Consider the following 8,690-nt stretch of genomic DNA (forward strand, 5'->3'; position numbering starts at 1 on the left):
AGGTTCCCAGCTCTCAAGGCAGCACCCCGCCAGCAGCAGCGCAGGAGTTAAGGTGGCATGACCTGCTGATGGTAGGAGCGCTGCCTTCAGAGCTGGGAGGCCAGAGAGCGGGGGTTGCTGGCTGGGGCGTTCATATTTTTGGCGGCGAATGAGGACTATTTTTTTCAATCCTGCTCCCATCCCGACCCACAATATCTACTCCCACCTGCTCCTGCATTGTTTGTTGAATTTTTATCCCACTATTATAGCAATGGGCCCTGCGGGATCCCAGTCCCACTGCAGGGCTCTAGAATCTTTTGTAAAACTAGGCAAATATCTACATAAGTTAACATACCCCCTGGGTATCCCTAGGGTATGTGTCCCCCTGGTTGAGAACTACTGGATTAGAACACAGGGGGTTTAGACTCAGACTTTAAGGCCAGACGGGACCATCCTGATCATCTAGTCTGGTTTACTGCCCACCTCCCAGTTCCTCCTGTTCCAACATTACTCCATGCTGGAAATATATGGTCACACTCATCACCTTAACACACCCAAGCAAAGGTAGACAAAATAATAAGGGGAACCTCTGACTACAGGCAATAATTATCCTACTTGCCCTCTCCTCCTGTTTTACCTCCAGAGGTGAATTTGCTGCTAGCATGATTAAGAGAGTGTCTCCAACAAGCACCAGCCCGTCATTTCAAGCTGATGGTTTCCTATAGCTAAGAAAGTCGTTCCCACAGACTGCTGCTCCCTTCCCCAGGGTCACCCAGTGGGGCTTCTGCTTGAGTAAGGGCTTCAGGGTTGTCTCCTAGGTGCTGTAAACTGTAGCCGTTGTTCTACGGGAGGGGGAATGATCCATGTCTCTGATCTTTCTCTAGATGGCCGGTGCACCAAGTTCTACCACCCGTCTAACCAGAGCGGGCTCTTCAATATGATCTGTCACAGGGGCATCTGCCGGTGTGCAGAAGGTAAGGAGAGTCCTGTCTCTGCTTACATCTCGGGTGAAGGCTCCCCTGTCAGCGTTACCAGCAAACATGCAGTCCCAGCCCCCCCCCCCCCCCAGCAACCAATCAGGGCCTTCTTTCCCTGTGGTGTCTGGGTGATTTTCACGTGCGATACAGGCTCATGGCAGCTGGAGACAGGATGGTCCCTGGGTCTGTCCCCCAGCCTGGAACTCTGACTCTTGGCCGGCTGTGTCCCTGCTACACACCACCACATACAGCAATAGGGGAATGAGGGTTGGGATGAGGGTACCCTCAGTGGGAATATGAGAGGGATGCACCCCCACATGAACTCATGCACGCCTGGGGAGCGGAGGCAAAAGAAGATCCAGAAGGGACTGCAGGGCCTGGGATTGGGCCAGGGAACGGAACCTAGAGGGGCTGGAATGGGCCTTCGAGGAGGTAGTAACCCCCAGAACCCACCCCTCACCCCCACAGAGGTCTCAATATCTTCCTTCACTCCCTCTCTGGTCCCTCCTCCCCTGCAGTCACAGAGGGTTTCCACTCTCCCTGACTACCTGCCCTCACCTGGGTTCCCTCCCTTCTCCAATGGCAACCCCACCCACCAATCACAGGAGAGCTGGCAGCAGGACGTAGAAGCAGAATTTCTCTAACCAGCTGGGTCACCAGGAGGGAGCGGGTATAGGAAACATCAGTTTCTCCTCTCTGGCCATCAGGGCCTTGGGGGCTGGACCAAGCCAGCTGATCCATGGAGTCCAGTTGGGGGGGCGCATGGTGACACAAAGTCAGGCACTTCTTTACAATATCTGGGTTCTCTCATTCCAGGATGCCCACAGCTGGCACCCCTCAGCCCCCCACTGTCAGTTTCAGCCCAGAGGCCAAATATTGAATGAGCCATGGAGGCTCCACTCCCCGCTGACTCTTAGAAAGGGATCCTCTAGAAGAGGGTAGAGACCCATTGGTGGGGCCGTTGTTCAGTGGGGAACTTGCTGTAGCCCTGCTGTCTGCCGGGCATACAGAGAGGCGCTCAGTCTCCGGATCTGTCCTTCCCATCACCTTTGATTCCCCATCTGGAGCTCCACTAAGTCCAGTGACCAGGCTCCTCCTGGCACTGACCCAGGCAGAGATCCATCAGTGCAGAGAGGGAAGTTAGCTGGGATTGCCAGGCCTACTTATGGTCCTTGGTTATTTCATACACCCAGGCAGAGTTCCTCTGGGCAACATCTACCGATTCCTTTGCAGAGCTGTCTGAGTCTGTCTGCTCAGGATCATTTGGATCCTGCAACCTACCCCTCCATCCCTTGTTTTCTTCTTTTACTGTGTCCCATAACATAGGCGCTGACTTTTATTTTTCCTGGTGGCTGCTCCACCCTGACTCCACCCCTTCCCCTGAGACCCCACCCTCGCTCTGCCACTTCCTGTACCCGATCTGCCCTCCCCGAGGCCCCGCCACCTGCTCTCCGCCAAATGCCTCCTGCCAGCCGCCAAACAGCTGTGGCTGGTAGGTGCTGAGCACCCCTATTTTTCCCCATGGGTGCTTGAGCCCTGGAGCACCCATGGTATCAGCACCTATGTCCTATAATGTGACGGGTGGTTGGCTTCATGGCCACTCCCTTGTCAGAGGAGGTGAGCCTGTCACTGTGCGGGTTAGCGCGGCTCACCCAGGATTCAAATAGGTGGGCACCTATGGGTCACTAATAACAGAGCTGAAACTAGGGTCTCCCTTGGTGATTCTCTACCCATCTTCCTTCCCCATAGAAAGCTGCTTCATGCAGCAGAAGATAGAGGGTCCAATCACCCAGAACAGACGAATGGAGGAAGCCTGCAAACCTGGAGTGGATTATGGTAAATCTGTGATTTGGATCTGCTGAGTCTTTTTCCATGAGGAGAGCACAGAGACAGGGTTCAGAATTCGATTTGGATTGTAAAGTTTGCCTTTGAGGCTGAATCGGGGTAAGGTCTGGATCTGCTGGGACAGAAACCTGATGAGATTTTGGGGCCATAAGTGCCCAGAAATGAACAAGATCAGATGACTGTTTAAGATTCAATCTAACCCTAAGAATTTATCTGCCCCCCTGTCACGGTGCACAACTCACCCCTGTGGCACCTCCTGCTGGTTCTCTCAGGGAATTAGTGTTTCCAGCCTCCGGAGCACCCTCTGCAGGCTGGTGTCCCGCCTGCTTGGCCCAAGTCCTCCTAGACCCCAGTGCCCTTTTCAGGCCAGGGTGCTGCCTCCTTGCAATACCCCCACAATCTCAGGGTCTCCCCACCCAGGGGAACCCACAACCCTCTAGCCCCACCTTGCTTCAGTCCTGGGTTACTGCCAGTCACCATCTAGCCCCCACTCACTGGGGCAGACTGCAGTGCAAAAGCCACTCATCATAGGCAAGGGGGGTTTGGACCTGCTGCCCCTACAACCCCAGTACCTAATTCGCCTTCCACTAGGCCACAGCCTGGGGGATTTCCAGGCCGGAGCTGCCCAGCTCCCTTGGCCTTCCCCCAGTGCTGCTCCAGTCTAGGTACCTTCTCTCAGCTCTCTACAGCCAGATCCCTCCCTCTCAAAGCTAGAGAGAGTCTGTCTTGGTTTCTGGCCCCCAGCCCTCTTATAAGGGCCAGCTGGGCCCTTATTAAGCCAGCCACAGCTGTGGCTCCTTTCCAATCAGCAGGAGTGGGGTAACTATCCTGCTATGCCCCCATTCACGAGTGGCAGGTTTGTAGAAATTTTGGTGGTGTCCACAACCCACCCACTCCCAAACTCTGCCCCCCACCTGCCTATGGCTATGGGAGAGAGTTTGGGTGGGGGGAGGAGGTCTGGGGTGCAGGCCCTGGGCTGGGGATTAGGGTGCAAGAGGGGTGCAGGCTCTGGGAGGGAGTTTGGGTGCTGGGTGCAGGCTCTGGGCTGGGACAGGGGGTGGGTGTGCAGGAGGGGATGAGGGGTGTAGGCTCTGGGATGGAGTTTGGGTGCAGGGTCTGGACTGGGGGTGGGGGTGTAGGAGGGGTGAGGGTGTAGGGTCTGGGAGGGAGTTTGGGGTTGGAGGGGTGCAGAGGGAGGGAGTTTGGGGCAGGGGAGATGTGCGTGAAGGGGGGAGGGGTTCATGCTCTGGGAGGGAGTTTGGGGATAGGAGGGAGGGAGTTTGGGGGCAGGGGAGGTGTGTGTGTGAAGGGGAGGGGGTGCATGCAGGGGTGAGGGCTGTGGGGCTGAGGATGAAGGTTTGGGGTGTGTGAGGGGGCTCAGGGCTAGGGCAGAGGGTTGGGGTGTGGGGTGCGGGCTCTGCCTGGGACTGAGAGGTTCATGATGCAGGAGGGGGCTCAGGGCTGGGGCAGAGGATTGGGGGGATGAGGGCTGGGGTTGAGGGGTTTGGAGTGTTGATGAGGCTCAGGGCTAGGGCGGAAGGGCAGCCTGCCCTGCCAATAGTGGATGGGGGGCACTCGGACCCTGTGGCAGCAGTTGATGCCAGGAGCCGGCAGAGCAGACTCAGTGAGAGCTGCAGGCTCTGGGGCCCAGGGGAGGTGAGCAGGGGCAGCAAGTGGGGGCCAGGGGAAACCGGGGGAGAGCCCCGGCCCCAAACATTGGTGGAGCCGAGCCCCCGGGCCCTGAATATTGCTGGAGCCCAGGCACCATGAGTGTATATAACTCCCCGCCCCTGCCCCCTTTTCCCTAGTATCTGAGCACTTCACAATCTTTAACACGTTTATTCTCACAACCTCCTGTGAGGCAGGGCAGTGCTATTATCCCCACGGTACAAAAGGGGAAACTGAGGCATGGAGTGACTAAGTGACTTGCCCAAGGTCATGCAGCAAGTCTGTGGTGGAGCAGGAAATGAACCCGGTCTCCAGTTATTGCCCTCACCACGGCACCAGCTTTCTCACAGCCAGTTTGGGAGTCAGTTACACAGTGAATTCTCTACAGAAAATACTGCAGACCTTCAACTGGTGTTTTGTATGTCTTCCTTTTTTTTAAGTGTATAAAACCAGGCTTGTTAGAATTCAACAAGTGGATAGTTCTGACTACTACATCATGGAAATTGTGGAACTCATTAAGGCAGGTAAGAGCTCCCCTTCTACAATCAGGGTGCAATTTCTCTGAATGGCCTTTGGGATAAAGGCCGGCATAAGAGCTATTTCTCTTAGCCAGAGGAAGTGCTAAAGCCCCAAGGCTAATCTAGTCTCATGCTCCAGGGCATTAATTTATCGCCACAAGGGGACAAGAAAGAATTTGCTCAACCCACCTAGGCAGCCATGCCACGAAGAGGCAGACAAAATAACAGGGGGAACCTCTCCCTGTGGTCAGCCTGGCATAATTGGCCAGTCTCATTATGGGCTTTTTCAAGCTTCCTCTGAAGCAATTGGCATTGGCCATTGTGGAGTCAAGATCCCAGACTTGGTGGCCCTTTGGCCCAAGCTGCTATAGGGGAGGTGGAGTCTCTCTTCCTCAGTGCTGACTTTTATAAATCAATATAAAGGCAAAGGAAGCAGGGATCTAACTGAGCTCAAAGCGGCTTCACTCACTGGGAGCTGATTTGACTGTTCTAATTATTTGAATTACCTGAGATTAGGGGCCCCTTGTGCTAAGCACTGGACATATCCAGATACAACCCCTGCCTTGACGAGGTTACAATCTAAATCGACACTGGGTGGCTTTATTAGCCCCGTTTCACAGGTGGGGAATTGAGTCCCAGGGAGATCGAGTGACTTGTGCAAGGTCACACCAGGAGTCTGTTGCAGAAACATGAGCTGAGGCCTGAACTCTTCAGGCCCAACCCGGTGCCACAACCACAAGACGGTCCTTCCTGTCTCTAATGACTGCTGGAGCTTCAGTGATTGGTTATCGTTGCAGTCACTCTGGGGCTGAATTTGTACTGAAACCTCAAGAGAACACCTAGGAGTCTCCTCTTCTCTGTTCCTTTCATCTTCATCTGTCTCCACCCCGTACTATCTCCTCCTCACTCTGCTCTTATGTGTGACATCTTTTTTCACCCCCGCCCTAGGGACTGATGAAGATCCACAAGGAAAAACCCGCCCATTCATCAGCCACATAAAATGCAGGGAGTCTCTGAGGCTGGAGCGTAACAAAGACTACTTGATCTGGGGACTCAGCACCGACTTGTGGCCCAGGGAAGCTGAGTAAGTAGCCTCCTGTGGTTACCCTGCGTTAGTCACTTTCAAGAACACACGCCCTTAACTAATTACCCTATCTATTTTAGGTACCTATCAGGCCCCCATTACTGTACTTTCTGAGAGCCTCACAATATCAAATGGTTTTTATTCTCACTACGGGAGGCAGGGCAGCGTTATTACCCTCATTTAACGGATTGGTAAACTGAGGCACAGACAGCCTACGGTCCAGGTCCTCAATGGTATTGAGGCTCCTAACTCCCACTGACTGGCCTTAGGTGACATCTTCAAAGTACCAAAAGGAAGTTTCTGGAGTTGCAGAGAATTGAATCCAGATTCGCCTCGTAGTCTAACCATGGACCACCATTCCTCACAGGGGCCACCCAACTATTTCACCAGCACAAATCACTTTGTCAGTGCAATTTCATGGTCCTGCATCCAGCCACAGTTGTTCCGAAATCACTTCGGTTTCAACTGGGTGGAACTATAATTAATTAGAGTAAAAACAACACCTAAAAATGAGCTTTACCAAAAAGATGCAGCTCACAGAGGCTAAAAGTTCCATCCTCATGCTGTATCTGGAGCATTGCATGCTGGGATCTGTAGTCTCTCTGGACCTATGAGACGGGAGGCAACCCACTGTTTCTCTGCAAGTCAGATGTGGCTCTTAGGCACAGGTGGAGTGTGAGCTGCCTGTTTGGGGAGGCTAGACCCCAGCCCTGCCTGTCTCCCTTTCCCACCAGAGCCCCGAGCCCACCACCGTGGCTGCCAGCTCCCCGGCCCCAGTTCTGGGCCGCTCCAGCTGGCCAACCTGAGCTCCCCCAGCCCTGAAGCATTGGGTGCTGCAGCCCCAGTGCCCTCAGCCCTGGAGCACCAGGTGCCGCAGCCCAAGTGCCCCCAGCCCTGGAGCACTGTGTGCTCAGTCCCCAGCGCTTCAAGCGCCACCAGCTCCGGAGCGCCAGGGAGCACCAGAGCTGGGGGGCCCCAGCACCAGGGGCACCCAACTGCCTCAAGTCCCGAGCCGCAGGCCAGCCCATGCTAGCCCTAGCCCTAGCCCTATGTGGGCTGTGGCCAGGGGGAAGCAGGATAGGGCTTGTGGAGGAGCATGAGTGGGGCCACGCCTGGCTGTTTGAGGACGCTCAGCCTCCCCTGGCCTGCCATACCCGCTGCCCATGCCCTTAGGCAAACCCGGCTGCCCTTGAGGAACTGAGCAAACAAATTGAACACATTTTGTGCTTCATTGCTCACCCTTCTGCCTGTCTGTCCCAGGCTATCCTACATCATTGGCAAGGACACCTGGATCGAGAAGTGGCCCAACGAGGACGAATGCCGGAAGCCGGATTTCCAGAACCTCTGCCAGGAATTCCTTGAGTTCTCTGAAGCCATGACCATGTTTGGCTGCCCAGTCTAAACTTGGACCCAGCTTTCCCAGCAGCCCCAAGGGGACAGTTTGAGCTGAGATGGAGCATAACCCTCAAGGTGGAGACATCTCCACTCAGAGTCCCAGTGCTGCTGACACTCGCCACTAGCCCTGTCCTCTTCGGGGGTTTCACTCTCTTTTCTTCTTATTTTTTTCCATATATATATATAAATAAATAAAAGGCTGATTTCTTACCCTGGCCTGCTGTGTGACTTTTTACCAATCTTTACATAGTCTGCAATAGAGCTGTATAAGTAACCAGCTACTAGGATCATGGGTGCATGAGAAACACCTTAAATTAGATTAGGATGGACAAGCATGAATGGGTGGCTAGATACGCATGGATGGATATTTGGGAGAGAGTCTTCTGTACCACTGTGTGCCTAGGGTGACCACACAACCGGTTTTGGCCGGGACAGTCCCTTTTTTCAGCCCTGTCCTGGCCATCCCAACTTTTTGTCAAAAAAGTGGGGTTTTGAGGAATGTGCAGGGAGAGGAGCGGCGATGTCACTCTTCAGTCTAGAAGATACCATCAGAGATGCTTAGTTTTGCAGGTCTCAAACTGTGGATTTGTGTCTCCAGAGATAATATGCTTGTTAACAGTAAAGATGTTTTTAAATAAATACATAAATATATAAAAGTGAGAAATAACAGGCCTCAACCCTATTGTCCCTCTGCAAATTTGTGTACACAGAGTCAATCCCTAACGTCTCTCTAAAAATGCAAAGTTTCAAAAAGTTCAGTGAATAGAACAGGGGTTGGCAACCTTTCAGAAGTGCTGTGCCGAGTCTTCATTTATTCACTCTGATTTAAGGTTCCACATGCCAGTAATACATTTTAATGTTTTTAGAAAGTCTCTTTCTAGAAGTCTATAATATATAACTAAACTATTGTTTTATGTAAGGTAAATAAGGTTTTTTAAATGTTTAAGAATTTTCATTTAAAATTAAATTAAAATGCAGAGCCCCCCAGACTAGTGGCCAGGACCCGGGCAGTGTGAGTGCCGCTGAAAATCATCTCGCATGCTGCCTTCGGCACCCATGCCATAGGTTGCCTACCCCTGGAATAGAAGATTCTTGGCGGCAGAATAGATCTGGACAAGGAGAAGTCTGGGACAGGCAGTAGAAACAAAAGTGAAACTGTTTGAGCAGCATATTCCGGAAGTCTTGAGGACTTTGAGTGTAGCCTTCACTGATTTGAGATCTACC

The 8,690-nt window shown here is 53.1% G+C and overlaps 1 pseudogene; it reads left to right on the top strand.

The window, feature by feature from the left end:
* The window catches only part of LOC120394733, a 32,882-nt pseudogene extending 25,206 nt beyond the window's left edge, over positions 1-7,676 (top strand).
* The last annotated feature ends 1,014 nt before the right edge of the window (positions 7,677-8,690 follow it).

Source organism: Mauremys reevesii, unplaced genomic scaffold (assembly GCF_016161935.1).
Source record: "Mauremys reevesii isolate NIE-2019 unplaced genomic scaffold, ASM1616193v1 Contig76, whole genome shotgun sequence".
In the NCBI taxonomy this organism is placed as follows: domain Eukaryota; kingdom Metazoa; phylum Chordata; order Testudines; family Geoemydidae; genus Mauremys; species Mauremys reevesii.